This window comes from Euprymna scolopes, chromosome 4 (genome assembly GCF_053919585.1).
Source record: "Euprymna scolopes isolate OS-2025 chromosome 4, ASM5391958v1, whole genome shotgun sequence".
Taxonomy (NCBI): Eukaryota; Metazoa; Mollusca; class Cephalopoda; order Sepiida; family Sepiolidae; genus Euprymna; species Euprymna scolopes.
In genome coordinates this window covers 36110320-36127560 of record NC_136485.1, presented here as the reverse complement: position 1 = coordinate 36127560, position 17241 = coordinate 36110320, and the positions used below count along the sequence as shown (strand labels likewise).

The window sequence follows — 17241 nt, the reverse complement described above, 5'->3', positions numbered from 1 at the left end:
ACACATTTATATTCATTATTACGTACACATTTATATTCATTATTACGTACACATTTATATTCATTATTACGTACACATTTATATTCATTATTACGTACACATTTATATTCATTATTACGTACACATTTATATTCATTATTACGTACACATTTATATTCATTATTACGTACACATTTATATTCATTATTACGTACACATTTATATTCATTATTACGTACACATTTATATTCATTATTACGTACACATTTATATTCATTATTACGTACACATTTATATTCATTATTACGTACACATTTATATTCATTATTACGTACACATTTATATTCATTATTACGTACACATTTATATTCATTATTACGTACACATTTATATTCATTATTACGTACACATTTATATTCATTATTACGTACACATTTATATTCATTATTACGTACACATTTATATTCATTATTACGTACACATTTATATTCATTATTACGTACACATTTATATTCATTATTACGTACACATTTATATTCATTATTACGTACACATTTATATTCATTATTACGTACACATTTATATTCATTATTACGTACACATTTATATTCATTATTACGTACACATTTATATTCATTATTACGTACACATTTATATTCATTATTACGTACACATTTATATTCATTATTACGTACACATTTATATTCATTATTACGTACACATTTATATTCATTATTACGTACACATTTATATTCATTATTACGTACACATTTATATTCATTATTACGTACACATTTATATTCATTATTACGTACACATTTATATTCATTATTACGTACACATTTATATTCATTATTACGTACACATTTATATTCATTATTACGTACACATTTATATTCATTATTACGTACACATTTATATTCATTATTACGTACACATTTATATTCATTATTACGTACACATTTATATTCATTATTACGTACACATTTATATTCATTATTACGTACACATTTATATTCATTATTACGTACACATTTATATTCATTATTACGTACACATTTATATTCATTATTACGTACACATTTATATTCATTATTACGTACACATTTATATTCATTATTACGTACACATTTATATTCATTATTACGTACACATTTATATTCATTATTACGTACACATTTATATTCATTATTACGTACACATTTATATTCATTATTACGTACACATTTATATTCATTATTACGTACACATTTATATTCATTATTACGTACACATTTATATTCATTATTACGTACACATTTATATTCATTATTACGTACACATTTATATTCATTATTACGTACACATTTATATTCATTATTACGTACACATTTATATTCATTATTACGTACACATTTATATTCATTATTACGTACACATTTATATTCATTATTACGTACACATTTATATTCATTATTACGTACACATTTATATTCATTATTACGTACACATTTATATTCATTATTACGTACACATTTATATTCATTATTACGTACACATTTATATTCATTATTACGTACACATTTATATTCATTATTACGTACACATTTATATTCATTATTACGTACACATTTATATTCATTATTACGTACACATTTATATTCATTATTACGTACACATTTATATTCATTATTACGTACACATTTATATTCATTATTACGTACACATTTACAGATATACTGATTAAAACGTGTGCACTTGATTTCTTTTCATAAAGTTCTGTGTAGCTATTTTCTTTTGCATTTATTTATTTCCACGTTTCTATCTCTTTTTCTATCTCTTTTTCTATCTTTTTTTCTATCTTTTTTTCTTTTATCCTTTTTTATTTTTTATTTTTTTTCTTAGCTTTTATCTTTATTTTTCTTTTATCTTTTTTTCTTTTCTTTTCTTTTAGCATTTTTTTAATCTTTTTGTCTTTCTTTTTATTTCTTTTTTCTGTTTCTTTTTCCTTTCCTTTTCTCTTTTTTCCTTTCCTTTCCTCTTGTTTCCTTTCCTCTTGTTTCCTTTCCTCTTGTTTCCTTTCCTCCTTTTTTTCTTTCCTCCTTTTTTTCTTTCCTCCTTTTTTTCTTTTTTTCTTTTTTTCTTTTTTTCTTTTTTCCTTTTTTCCTTGTTTCCTTTTTTCCTTGTTTTCTTTTTTCCTTTTTTCCTTTTTTTCTTTTTTCCTTTTTTCCTTTTTTTCTTTTTTTCTTTTTTCCTTTTTTCCTTTTTTTCTTTTTTTCTTTTTTCCTTTTTTTCTTTTTTCCTTTTTTTCTTTTTTCCTTTTTTTCTTTTTTCCTTTTTTTCTTTTTTCCTTTTTTTCTTTTTTCCTTTTTTTCTTTTTTCCTTTTTTTCTTTTTTCCTTTTTTTCTTTTTTCCTTTTTTTCTTTTTTTCTTTTTTCCTTTTTTTCTTTTTTCCTTTTTTTCTTTTTTCCTTTTTTTCTTTTTTCCTTTTTTTCTTTTTTCCTTTTTCCTTTTTTCCTTTTCTCTTTTCTTTTCGGTCTTGTCCTATTTAACAATTTCTATGCACATGCAATTCAACTTTACTAACAGTCATATCCGGCATTGTTTGAAAACAATAAGAAAATTTGTCTTCTCTTGTAACAATCACTGAGTCCCATGTTACGTGTTATCAAAATGTATCTCCCACTCAATGAAATTATTTCAATCACTACTTTTGTAAAATGAGGTGAAGCCGAATTTATAGTCATGATTCAAATCCTAACATTTCCAACCACCAATCACTTTTAATTTAGGATTTAGTGTTGAAAGTTAATGAAGAATAACGAGATCTCATGATCTCTATTCCTCATAATGTCTGTTGGCTTTTATTTTGGACATTGTTGATATAAAACAGTTTTTATAGACTGTGTCAAAGGAGATGAGTATGATGTATCCATTTATTGATGCATAAAAATAAGTGATAATTATTTACTATTTCATGTTAATTTTTTTAATTTTTAAGTGACCGAGTGTATACAAGAGAATTCCTACTTCTCTCAAAAAAAAAATTGGGCAAAGCTTGACTTTCCTCAACACAACAAAAAACATGATTATCTCTCCAACACTTGCATTTTTTTATTAAGTGTATAGTCACATTTGCAAAAACAATTGAAATTTTGCCAGAATAATCAATATAAATATGACCCCTAAAATAGTTAATATCTGCAGTTTTATATTTATTTATTTTTTTTTCTTACTCCTTTATATCTCAAACAAGACATATTGCCACGTGGAACTATCTGAGATAATGTCTAAAAGGGGACTGTGGGGAGTTAAACAGTAAAATGTCTGTTTATTTTTCTGCCGGTTAGTACAATCGGGGAAGCAGAAAACAAGAAGCTCCTAACATTTCAAGGGACGAACCTATTCAAGTAGAAGGTTCTTCAGCATCTAGGGACCTCAACAGTGAAGGGTGGGATTTTGCTGCTTGTTGGATTAGTCGGGGCTATGTATGTTGAGGGGTCATATGAGCTTATCAAGGCACATTCCTTTAAAGTACTTAAAACAGTCACAGCAGTACAAGATTGCAGCAATGGAACAAAGGTTGCGACTTGGCCGACAATGCGGGGCCTATTAGATTTGTGATTCTTTCTTTTTTACTCTAAGAGTGAGAGATAAGTGGTATGTACATCAGGTTAGATCATACATGAGCTTTTTTTTTTTTACATAGGCATCACCACATTATCAAGACCAAGAGGCCACTCAAGGATAAGGGTTACAGAGTGTACAGTAGAAATTGGACAATATAGTAATCATTAGTAATGAAAATTTGGTAAATTTGATAACTAATATGGAACAGCTCATCAAAAACTTATTTACGTTAGACTTGAAGACAACCATATTGTAGTCAGCCGGAAAGCAGGAAGACAATTCCACAGGCGTGCAGTTCTAAGAAAGAAGCTTTGTTCATGGAATCTACGTTTAGGTTTAGGCACAGATAAAGAGTGGGGGGAATTATTGATAGTGTTTACAGCTAGACGAGTGTTTCTTGTGAAAGTTTGGCAAGGGGGACCATAGATTGAAGCTCAGTTGAACACTTTCCATGAAAATAACGATACATCAGAGACAAACTCGCAACATCTTTAGACAAGCCCGTTCCACAGCAGACATCCTCACTGTGATCTTTGAACGTATATACCATTCACTGGACAAAGCGGGGGAAGGCAGAGCGGTAGCTCTAGATATATCTAAGGCTTTTGACAGGGTATGGCATGAGGGTCTCCTCAGTAAAATCAGATCATACAGTATCACTGGTAGAATACTTAACATAATTAAATCCTTCTTAGATAAGAGAAAAATCCAGGTAGTCCTCAACGGTCGCACATCTAAACAATATGATATAAATGCGGGAGTGCCCCAGGGTCCTATCCTTGTACCTCTACTGTTCCTGATATTCATAAATGACCTCCCCGACAACATTGCATCTGAGAATGGTATATATGCTGATGACACTACACTCTATGGCAGACACGACAGGAAGACGAATGAACACATTTCTAAAGAAATGGCAGAAACACTAGAGGAAGACCTCCAATCTGTAGTGGAATGGGGACAAAAGTGGTTGGTCGCGTTCAATGCTGCCAAGACTAAACTAGTTTCATTCAATAATTACAAGAAACCCTCTCTACCACCCATAGCAATGGCCAACGACTCTTTATCTGAGAGTCCATCTTTCAAACTCCTTGGCCTAACGTTCACAGGAAACATGAGTTGGAACAATTACATTGAAGGCATTGCCAGGGCCGCTGCAAGAAAGGTAGGCTCTCTCTACCGTGCTAGAAAACTACTAACACCCGAAAGTATCCTGTACCTCTATAAGGCCACCATTCGCCCATGTATGGAGTATTGCTGCCACATCTGGGCTGGTGCATCTGCTACTAGTCTCTCGCTCCTTGACAAGGTTCAAAAGAGAGTCGCAAACCTGATAGGCCCTGAACTGGCATCTAAGCTTCAGCCTCTGTCCCATCGACGAAATGTTGCATCCCTCTGCCTTTTCTACAAGTATTTTAGTGGTGAATGCTCTGACGAACTGCAATCACTTGTGCCCCCACGACGTGAGCACCCTCGACAAACCCGACAGGCTACTAGATCCCACCCCCACACTGTAGAGATCCCTAGATGTAAAAGATCTTTTTACTCCAATAGTTTCTTCCCCAGAACCGTAAGACTCTGGAATTCCATTCCAGGTCCCTGCTTCCCCAACAGTACTGACGTGCAGAAGTTCAAGTGTAACGTGAACCGACACCTTGCTGCCCAAATCCCTACATAGTACCCCAGTAGTTGTTGCCCCTGATAGTAGCCCCCTACACCAAAGTGGCAATTTGCCTTGTTTGGGGTGAAAATGTAATAAAAAAAAAAAACAAAAAAAAACAAAAACATCTCTTCTGTGAGATAGAGGTTGCAAGGAAGAGAAAAGGACATCTCCTACGAGGCTATGAAGTCTATTTTGAACTCTATCAAGGCAGGACAAGTCCTTTCTAGCAGCTCCTGCCCAGATGTGGCAACAGTATTCTATCCTTGGACATACCTGGCTCTTATATAGATAGAGAATTGCATCAGCAGTGAGATATCTACTGGATCGATAGAAAGATCCCACCATTTTTCCAGCTAATGGTGGCTTTGTAATAATATAGGATGTTCTCTGGTGTGAGTACTTTTCTAGCATATTAGAGGGAGTCCAGCTTTTTTGCAGTGTTCTCAATGTATTTGTTTCAATTCATATTTCCTGTGAATGTTATGCCGAAGAGTTCGAAAGATGGGCTCTTGGGTAGGGTGTTTATTTCTCATAGCAATCGTTGAAGGAAAAGGTTTTTTTGTAGTTAAACACAAACGTATGTAGTCTGTTCATTATTTATTCTTGTAATCAGTATTATATTTAAAAAATAAATTGTAATATATTTTCTGTTAAGAGATCCGCATTGTTTTTTAATCTATTAAACACAATTCCTGTCACCGGTCTTTTTTTTATTATTTAGGCTAAAAAATAAACAAATTACACATTAAATGCAAATCTTTTTTATTTTTAACTCGTAGAATTTTCTTCAATCTTTAAAATGTCTGAGTTTGTTATAATTGTTTTAAAATTGGACAGCTTTCATACATTCATATCTGATCTACTTCTGCATTCCATGTTTAAAAAGGATGGGTCCTCTATAGTATCAGACCTGACTGAATGGTTAATTGTAGGCATAGACCGATTAAATCCATCCAAAAAATTCCAATAAAAACATAACTGCCAGCCATGGTTCTCCCCAGAATGTGCTGCTGCCATCGCACACAGAAATCACTTTTTTCATAGCTACCAACGTAATAGATGTACTGAGACTAAAGCTGCTTTCAGGACTGCCAGCAACCACTATAAAAGATTAATAAAAAATACAAAAGATCTATATGCTCAGTCCGTTAAATCCAAAGTAGCTGAGTAGCGGCTTGGTTCCCACCATTTTTGGCAAATAACAAACAGGATCCTGAACAGAAGTGTGTTCTATCCCAACCATCATCAATGGGCCTGAGGTCATCTCGTCAGCATCAGATAAGGCCAGACTATTTCCCAAGAACTTTGCAGCTAATTCTACCCTAAGCGACGAAGGCCATCAACTCCCCATATTTCCTCCTATAACAGACAACACGCTATGCAACATACAAATATCTGTGCGTGAAGTCGCCAAGCTAATCAAGAACCTTGATTCCAGTAAAGCAACTGGCCCTGACGGCATTCCAGTTATAGTGCTGAAAAAGCTCAGACTAGAACTTGCCCCCAGACTTACAAAACTGTTTAAGCATTGTCTTAAAAAGAATTGCTTTCCGACACCCTGGGAAACCTCATCAGTATGCCCTGTATTTAAGAATTCAGGCGAAAAGTCATCTCCCTCTCAATACAGACCAATAAGTCTCCTGTGCGTCATGAGTAAGTTGTCGGAATCCATATTAAATAGAGAAGTAGTCAACCACCTCAGCAGAAACAACCTTCTTAGTGACATGCAATATGGTTTCTGCTCCGCAAGATCTACAGCAGATGTACTAACGGTTATATCTCATAGGATTAGTGAATCTCTTGACAAAGGCTTCCTTTCCAGGGCAATTGCTCCTGACATATCGAAGGCCTTCGATAAGGTATGGCATAAGGGCCTACTTCACAAGATCTCCAGCTACGGTATCACTGGAAATGTTTTCTCAATTATTAAATCATTTCTCTCTGATAGGTTCATAAGAGTAGTGGTTGATGGGCAGAAATCAGAGGCCCACAGTATTAATGCTGGAGTCCCTCAGGGGTCCATCCTGGGCCCAACTCTCTTCCTGATCTACATCAATGATCTCCCAAAACATACACTTAAATCATTCGTTTACATCTATGCTGATGACACGACCATCTATGGCAACACATCAAAGGCCGTAAATGACAAAGTTCTCTCTGATTCTCTCTCCTCTGATCTTGAGCGCGTGGTACAGTGGGGTAGAGGTGGCTGGTTACTTTTAATGCATCCAAAACCAAGCTTCTATCTTTACATCATCAACGCTCTGATCCCCATCTGGCATCAATTGAAATGGATGGCTCTCGTCTTGGGGAGGCTCCATGTTTTGACAAGCTTCTGGGATTGACCTTTACTCCTGATCTGAAATGGAACACGTACATCAGGTCTGTTGCCAAGGACGCTGGGAAAATGGTGAGATCCTTCTACCACTCCAGTAGATATCTCACTCCTGATGCAATTCTCTATCTGTATAAAAGCCAAGTATGTCCAAGGATGGAATACTGCTGCCACATATGGGCAGGAGCTGCTAAAAACAGCCTCCCACAGGAGAGACATTGCAAGCCTGTCTTTGTTTTATCATTATTTCCATGGCAAGTGTTCGTCTGAGCTTCAATCTCTGGTCCTCCCTCGCCAATCTTTCATGAAAAACACCCGTCTAGCTGAAACTACTGTCATTAATTTTCCCCACTCTTTATCTGTGCCGAAATCCAAACGTAGATTCCATGAGCAGAGCTTCTTTCTTAGAAGTGCACGACTGTGGAATTCTCTTCCGTTTGCCTGTTTCCCACTTGACTACAACTGTTATTTATGTCTTCAAGTCCAACATAAACAAATTCCTGACAAACCGCTCTCTTAAGACACCCTATCAAATATCCAATATTAATGATTACTACGACACTGTCATTGATTACTGTACACGCAATAACCCTTATCCCCGAGTGGCTTCCGGGCCTTAATAAGTGGTGACCTCTATGTAAAAAACAAAAAAAAACAGATCTTCTACGTCTAGACAGTTCATCCAATTATATAAATGCTATCTCTGTTCATAGTTCACAGATTGTCTCTTTTCTATTTTAATGCATGACGTCATTCTTTGATTACTTTAGTATTTATGACGTCATAAAGTATCTGCCTGATATGTTTAACTTGTTTAAGTGAATGACATTATCCCTTTATAAGATCATCCAATGTGCATTCGGGTAAGATCACAGTGTAGTATACGTTTTTTTTTTTTCGTTTTTTTTTTGTTTGTTTTTTTACATAGGCATAACCACTTAACAAGGCCCAGAGACCACTCGAGGATAAGGGTTAAGACTGTACAGTAGTCAATTGGACAATATAGTAATCGTTAGTAATGGAAATTCGGTAAATTTATTAACTTAAGTGGAACGGCTCATCAAGAACTTGTTTACGTTGGACTTGAAGACAACCATATTGTAGTCAGCTGGAAAGCAGGAAAACAAGACAATTTCACAGGCGTGCAGTTCTAAAAAAAAAGAAGCTTTGTTCATGGAATTTACGTTTAGGTTTAGGCACAGATAAAAAGTGGGGGAATTATTGATAGTGTTTTCAGGTAGACAAGTGTTTCTTGTGAAAGTTTTGGCGAGGGAGGGGGACCATAGATTGAAGCTCAGTCGCGCACTTGCCATGAAAATAACGATAAAGCAAGCTCACAACATCTCTTCTGTGAGATAGAGGTTGCAGGGAAGAGAAAAGGACATCTCCTACGAAGCTACAAAGTCTATTTTGAACTCTATCAAGGCAGGACAAGCTCTTTCTAGCAGCTCCTGCCCAGATGTGGCAACAATACTCCATCCTTGGACGTATCTGGTTTTTAGATAGAGAATTGCATCAGCAGTGAGATATGCTACACTTCACCTTTTCTATCCTCGGTCAGTGGAGGAGAAATCCTTCATGACGGAGACAATTTTTATTTTTGTTCCTATCCAGAGTGCCCCTTTTGGGGAGCTGGATTTTCCCCACATTAAAAACCGATCTTGTGTCTAAATCTGCCCTCGTGGGGAAGCAAGTAAATAAGGGAAAAATAAAATATGGTCCACAAAGTTTTAATAGATGTCATTGTTAAAGGTTAGATATAATTTAGAAAAATAGCTTTAAATAACTTGTTTACATTTGTTTTCATATCTGAATCGAGTTGTGTAATAGTTAAGATATGCGCTTTATAACTAAACATTCACTTTCTGTATTCATACTTCAAAGAATTTATAGAATGTTCTATTTTGTCCGTGTTACAACACATAAAAATATAAAGATATAATATGTATCATCATATATAACTAAAATAACTGAACCATCTGAATGAAAAATAAGTTGGGTTTTTTTTTTTAATAATCTATCTATTATATATATAAAAGTGAACGTGTCTGTGTACATTTTCCTTCGTAATAACTCTGTCAATTTTCAGTCTACAGACTCGAAATTTAATATACAGGGTAGAGAGATTTGGGAAAATCTTAGTAATCCTTTTTCGGCCAGAAATTTGGCTGTTAAGGGGTCAAAGTTCAACGATTTGACCTTTGAAAACTCTACCAAACTCCTTCGAGTGGGTCTGAACACTTGAAATTTTAGATATAGGTTCCTTGGACATGGATCTAACTTAACTTGATTTGAGCCCAAAACAAATGTTAAGGGGTCATAATAGGGGTCAAAGTTAAAAAAAATTGACTTTTTTTCTTTTTTTTTTTCCTCAACATACACCTCCAAACACCCGGGCAACGCCGGGCTGAAATGCTAGTATATCTATAAAAGTGAAATTGTGTGTGTCTGTGTATACATTTCCCTACCAAACTACTCTGTCAATTTTCAGTCTACAATCTCGAAATTTGACATAAGGAGTATTGAGATTTGGGAAAATCTTTAGTCGGTTTTTGGCCAGAAATGTGGCTGTTAAGGGGTCAGTCCAATTTGAAAACTCTACCAAACTCCTCTGCCAATTTAAGGTCTAAACACTTGAAATTTTAGATGTAGGTTATCTGGATATAAGTCAAACTTTTTGAGATATACATATATATGCACAAAGTTATGAACAGTATGTCGCGGTTTCAAAAATCACCGGCTCCATTTTTGTTTTTCTTTCTTCGCTTCCCCCCCCCCACCCGCTATTTTCTCTTCAACATCCTTTCCTTAAGCAAAGGACACAAAAGCTAACGCTCCCTAAATATATGAACAACATCCGGTTTCAGTGAACACGTTTGTTTTCCCTTTGTTTCCGTCCTCGACCCCTTTATGCACGTGGGAATGCACGTATTAAGCTTAACGTCAGTAATTCAAACAATTGACTTTTTACTTTTAGACGAAATTAATACAAATAGAATCAACAAATTCCCAAGTTACTTTTGATTGTAAAAATTTCGTTCTGGAATTAGTCGTTTGTTTGTCTTGTGGGAGCGACACCTCTAACATCACTCTGCCTAAATGAATACAACCTGCCTCAGCCTAGTCAGACAGATCCGGCCCGAGAGCAGTAGGAGGCTCCTGAAGTGCGACTGACGCTACCAGTCACGTCGACCAAATCCACCAGCCGAGGGATTCCCAACAGCAGCAGTTCAAACAGCCCTTCGCAAGGCTAATAAGTTTTTCTACCACTAATGCGATTCATTACTGCTTGCCTCCTGAGACCCACCAGCAGCGAACTTCACTTCACTCCAGCGGCTCCTGCTCACTCTTGCGACTTCCAGTCTCCAGCAGCTCCTGCAGCTTTTCTGCAACCTCGCCTACACCTTGCTCCTCCGGTCTGCAACCTCGCCTGCACCTTGCTCCTCCGGTCTGCAACCTCGCCTGCACCTTGCTCCTCCGGTCTGCAACCTCCCCTGCACCTTGCTCCTCCGGTCTGCAACCTCCCCTGCACCTTGCTCCCTACCGACCATTCGTTCTGAAACAATGACCCCGCGTTCTCAGTGCCTGTCTGTTCCTAAGCACTGACCCCACATTTTCAGTGTCTACCGACTGTTCCAGATTGCCCTGACGTGCAGCCGGTCGTTCCAGACTCAGCGAGCCACATTAAACCACGCTATGTCTAGAGTAACTGTTCTAGACCTCCAGTTCTTAGCCTCCTGTGACGTACAACCTTCCAGACAGCCAGCATCCAGATCATACGATCTCAAACCCTATTTCACGCTTCCTTTACAAATAAAAGATGAACCTTCGTCTTTAACCAAACAACCTGTGACTGTCATTCTTCTTTGCCTTTTTGCCGTTTACTTTTGCCTGTGTCTACTTTGTTAATTGTTGGGGTGATTGTCCCCGGACGGCTGGCCCCACAACAAGTACGTCTGAGCAAAGCCAGACTGAACTGCTAGTTAATAATAAAACCATAATGTTTACTGATAAAATTAAAAAATTTTAAATAGCATAATACAGAAAAAATACTAATGGAAAAAAGTCATTTACATTATAGAAGATTGTATGGAAAAAAATTTAAATAAAAATCATAAAAGTACTAAAATAAAACTGATTGTAGCAATGGTATTTGCAATACAACATCACTGAAATTCTTGTAAAATGGGCTTGGGGGTCAGGTATTTACATATTTGTGTGAAGAGTTAAATAATAAACATAGTTTTGAAGAAAAAAATGAAAATCAACATTTTTAGAATTCGAATTTTGCAAAATATGCTTCGTATTACTGAAATAGACAATATTTTATGGTCGCTTTGTGTAATAATTTCTGGCATTTTTCGCAAATTTCAGCCTACTGTTTATTCACATTTTTTTTTTTTTTTAATATGTTCAAGTAACAATTATCAATAGTAAAACCACTTTTACCATACTAAAAAATACAAGTTGACTTAAATCAAATGCACCCATTCTTGGAATCGTTAATAAAATTTATAATCCTTTCTGCAATCTCATTTATAAAACTCACTATGTTTGTCTGTCTCCATTTCCTTTCACACTGTATCTTCAAGATTGCAAAGCAACGCTAGACTGTTTGAATGTTTGCATTTTTTTTTTTTTTTTTTTTTTTGTGTGTGGGCCATATTTTTTATGAGTCTTTAGCTGCTTAAAATCGTTAAGGGATCCAAAAAGGTTCAAAATTGAAAGAAATCAGAACTTGCCATGCATGAGTTGAATAAAACTGCTCTTATACACATGCGCCAATTGTTATACATTTTGTACATTCATCTTAGTTTTTTTTTTTTTATTATTTTTTATCCAACTGTCGATGGCCAATGGTAATTTCACAGGTTCACTATTATAGTTTTGCTGTCTGTTTCAGCTTCGATTCAAGCTGATGGCACCCAAGTCACAATTTTTTTTTCTATTTTTGAAATCATTACTATATATTGGGTATAATATCATATGAAATAATCGATAGAAAATTACTGTTATAATATATACGAAAATCTGGATAAATTAAAATATCATATTTAGCCATATTTTACGACCGGGTAACTCCGAGCGCACTCCCCTCACACACACACACACACTAGTATAAACATATTTAGTACATATAAACTTCTATTTATGCCTGATTTGTCCACCGAGTTTTAGTCATGAATATCCAACAGTTTTATTCAATCAACGTTAAATGATATGCTTAAAGTATAAAGTTAAATGATACGCTTGAAGCCCATCTGGATACAACTGATTTTGTCTGTGATGATCATCTTCTGTTCAGGAATAGTCTAGTAATGGCTTTAATAGACATTATCTTTGAGATAATCTCAGAACTAAAGATCAAGAGGCTTCATTGTTCGGTGAGTGTGAAACCATTCAGCATCACATCTTCTGATGAGACTATCACCAAACTGTCCTTGCATATCCTTATACAACAATAAAACAAACTATTAAACATTCATGAATTTATATTTGATAAATCAGGCATAGGCTGTAATTTGTTTTGTACCAAATGTGGTTGGAAAGAATTGTGAATTTTATTTAAGATTCTATTTCATTTGGGTCGAACTAAAAATTAATATTTTTGAGAGATTTATGAAATTTAAAAAAATATTCTTATATATTTTTAGTTTAAAGTATTCAGTTGTCTTCCTTGTTAAATATCAGCCTCATGAACATTGTTTTGCTAACTTTCTAGGATTCATACAAGTCCACTCCGAGATTTGGTTGAAGCTGTTTTTGCATGTTTCATTCAAAACATGTTCTAGCTTGTGTATGGAAGGAATTATCATTATCTCTTAACGATTGTTCATGTAAATATAACCAAATTCAGCATCTTTTTTTTTTTTTCTCAACTTGTGATGAATTGGGTTTTAAGAAAGATCGATTGTAAATGTAAATGGAGTTTACTTAATTGATGCCTTTTTTTTTTTAATGTCAATCTTATAAAAAAATTTATGACTAGAAAGAAAGTTCAAATTTCAGGATTTTTTTTTTTATTTTTTTTTTTTTTAGTTTATTTGATAGCTTAATCAATTTGTTAAATCTTATAAAGTAATGTTTTAATTTCTCCGATGTGCTTCACTGGTACACCTCCTTAAACAGAAACTAAATTTGGTTTCATTCAAATTCTTAGATGTTTATATATTTTGCCGTTTTCTCTTTACTTAATAATTTGATTGAAAGAGTAGGAATGACTATCCTCACAGTAATAAGTCCTCATCCTTTAACTCAAAACAAGGTGAAAAAAAAACATTGTAGAAATCAAATTAGTGATTTTTCTTTATTACACTTTCAATTCACTCACTTCATAATAATTACTACGCCTATCAGCAATCGCGCAACTAATAAAATATTTTCTAAGATTGTTTTCGATTACAAATAATACACAAACATCCAGTTTCCTTTCTCATAGATAGAAAAAAAAAAATGAGCAAAATACTTATATGGGGTTCATACGAGGGAGTGGGAGTTTATTAGGCTTTACATTTTTTCCTGGGCAACTCTTATGCACGGATTTTTTTTTAATTGCTCTAACACCTGTTGTCTTATGAACGTGTAATTCTTACATGGTTTTTCTTTTTTTTTTTTTTTTTTTTTTTTTTTTTTTCTCCAAGAATTTTCAGTTTTATATAAGTTTAAATGAATGCATTTCGGTTTAGTGGTTTTGATTGTTTTCAAAACGTTTTTTTTCTAGCTATCTATGAGGATTACATCCACGTAGCATAACATTAATGCAGGAGTGCCTCGTGAATCGATCCTTAGACCACTATTATTCCTGATATTCATAAATAACCTCCCTGATAATATTGTATCCAAGATGGGTATATTTGCTGATGATACAATGCTCTATAACATACACGAGGGAAGAATGAATGTATATAAATTTGAAACAGTGGCAGAATCGTTAGAAAATGACTTCCAGGCCGTAGTTGAGTGGGGCCCGCAAATAGATGGTAATATTTAATGCTAGTAAGACTAAGCTGCTCTCTTTTAACAATTGCAAGACGCCTCTCCAACCACTGATATCCATGACAAATAACACCCTACCTGAGAATTCTTCCTTCAATGTCCTCTGCTTAATATTCGCAGTAATATGAATTGGAACAAATACATTAAGGACATTGCAAAGGCTGCTGCAAAAATGTGGGTTCTCTCTATAGAGCTAGAAGGCTAATCATACCTGAGAGTACTCTGTACCTCTAGAAAGCCACCATTCGCCCATGCATGGAGTATTGTTGCCACATCTGGGCTTGTGCATCTACTACTGACTTCTCCATCTTGGATAGGGTTCAAAAGAGTTTTCAATCTATTGGGTTCCACTTTGTTAAATAAGCTCCGACTCCTGTCTCATCGCCGCAATGTTGCATCTCTGTGCCTGTTTGTACAAATATTTTAATGGAATGTGTTCTGATGAACTCGCACTTACGCCCCCTCAACATACATATCCCCAACAAACCCACTTAGCAATAAAATCTCACCCCTTCACTCTTGAGATCCCTCAATGCCAGAAAGTTTTTTACTCTGATAGTTTCTTCCCTAAATTAGCTAGACTTTGGAATTCCCTTCCTACTTCCATGACTGTACTGATATGCAGAAGTTAAAACGTGACATAAACTAACATCTTTTTAATCTTTCCTAGGCATGGTCTCAAATAGTAACCCCTAACGTCCAAGTGGTGATATGTCTTGTTAGGGATGAACATGGATGGAAAAAAAAAGTGTGTTGCCATAAGTGCATAGACTTTATTTATATAATATTAAAACATTGATGTTATTTGGCTTGCTTGTCACTGTGTATTTTCTATACTCCTATAAATTCGTTTTTCTTTTGTGTGTATTGATATTCCTATTAAAAACCCTTTTTTCTATTTATTTAAAAAGAAAATACAATTTTCTTATATTTGGGTTGTGGGATTGCATTCACTAGCAAAAGATCTAGCTAATTTGCATATTCTTTTAAACATTCATTTTAATTAATTCCCTATTAGTTTTTTGGGTTTTCTTATAGGATGATCATCTTTAGTTAAAACTATTACGTGTAATTATATTCATGCAGATATTCTACATGATTTATACTTGCATAATATTTGCGTAAAAAACTTACAGTGAACACAAAATTATTTCCATATATATCTACGTATACATATATATTTTTGTTTAATCTATCTATATATCTAGAAAAGTGAATGTGTCTGTGTGTCTACATTTCCCTACGCAATAACTTTGTCAATTTTAAGTCTACAGACTCGAAATTTGATATACAGAGTACTGAGATTTGGGAAAATCTGTAATTCGTTATCAGCCAGAAATTTGGCTATTAATTTTCCTACGTAATAACTCTGTCAATTTTCAGTCTATAGACTCGAAATTTGATATATTTTGATATACAAGGTACTGAGATTTTTGGAAAATCTTAGTAATCCTTTTTCGGCCAGAAATTTGGTTGTTAAGGGGTCAAAGTTCAACGATTTGACCTTTGAGAACTCTACCAAACTCCTGACAATTTTGGGTCTAAACACTTGAAATTTTAGATATAGGTTCCTTGGACATGGATCTAACTTAATAACTTAATTTGAGCCCCAAACAATAAATGTTAAGGGGTCATAATAGGAGTCAAATGTAAAAAAAAAATTGACCTCTGCGGTTTCTACCAAATTACTCAAACACTTTCTGGTCTAAACATTTGAAATTTTACATAAAGAGTATTCAGAGATAGGGCAAGTGTTTTAATCGGTGTGGGTCGAAAATTTTTAGTTACCAATATATAAATGTATGTATGTTTGCATGTCTGCCTAAAACTTTCGACAGAGGTGACTGATTTTTACAAGATCAGTATCGTTTTGAAGTTCGACCTTTCAGACGACAAATATAAAAAAATTGGCTAAAAACGTTAATATCTTCACCTTCAACTGACCACTTTTCTACAGGGGCGGGTCGCTTTTTTTCCGATATTTTTTAAAGTCATCCTCTCCTTTCTATTGTCTAGCCTTAATTAAAACCTACGTCAATTCCAGTTTGCCGGTGGTCATAACGACAAAGACGTCAGGGTTTTTTTCCCCTCGTTCTTTTTGTCCTTTGCGGTACGGGTTCGAGCCTGCCTTTCTACTACCACTTTTTTTTTTTGCTCAACGCACACATCCAAACACCCGGGCAATGCCGGGCTGAAATGCTAGTTTATCTATACAGATATTTTAGATAGTGAGTGGATGGGCAAATAACAAATGAAAAAAATATATATATTTATATCTATGTCTATGTTTATGGGAAAAATATTTATTCAATTATCTTTCACCCTTTTATACTAATCCTTTAATTTATGAAGCTCGATACTATTACAGAGTATATTCAGATAAATGACAAAAAAGTTTATATTCCAAATTCAAAGATGTTGTCCATCTTGCCGTTTATTTTTTTCAGCATGTTAAAATGTTCAATTCTTGACAGCACCTGTTTCGTAGCGTAGAACCATTCATATAATTATCTCAATTTTTTAATCTTTTCTGTTCTGACTCCTCAGAAAAATAGGAATTCATCAACGTTGAAAAAAGGAATATGGGCATAATTGCATAAATCCAAAAAAATTGGAAGAGTAGTTGCAATTGTGTTTTTTGATATTTACACCATATTTG

The 17241-nt window shown here is 34.4% G+C and overlaps 1 protein-coding gene across 1 annotated transcript in view; it reads left to right on the top strand.

Annotated features, from left to right (window-relative positions):
• The window catches only part of LOC145267133 (uncharacterized), a 130977-nt gene that overhangs the window by 94432 nt on the left and 19304 nt on the right, over positions 1-17241 (top strand). The gene's annotated exons all lie outside the window — the stretch shown is intronic.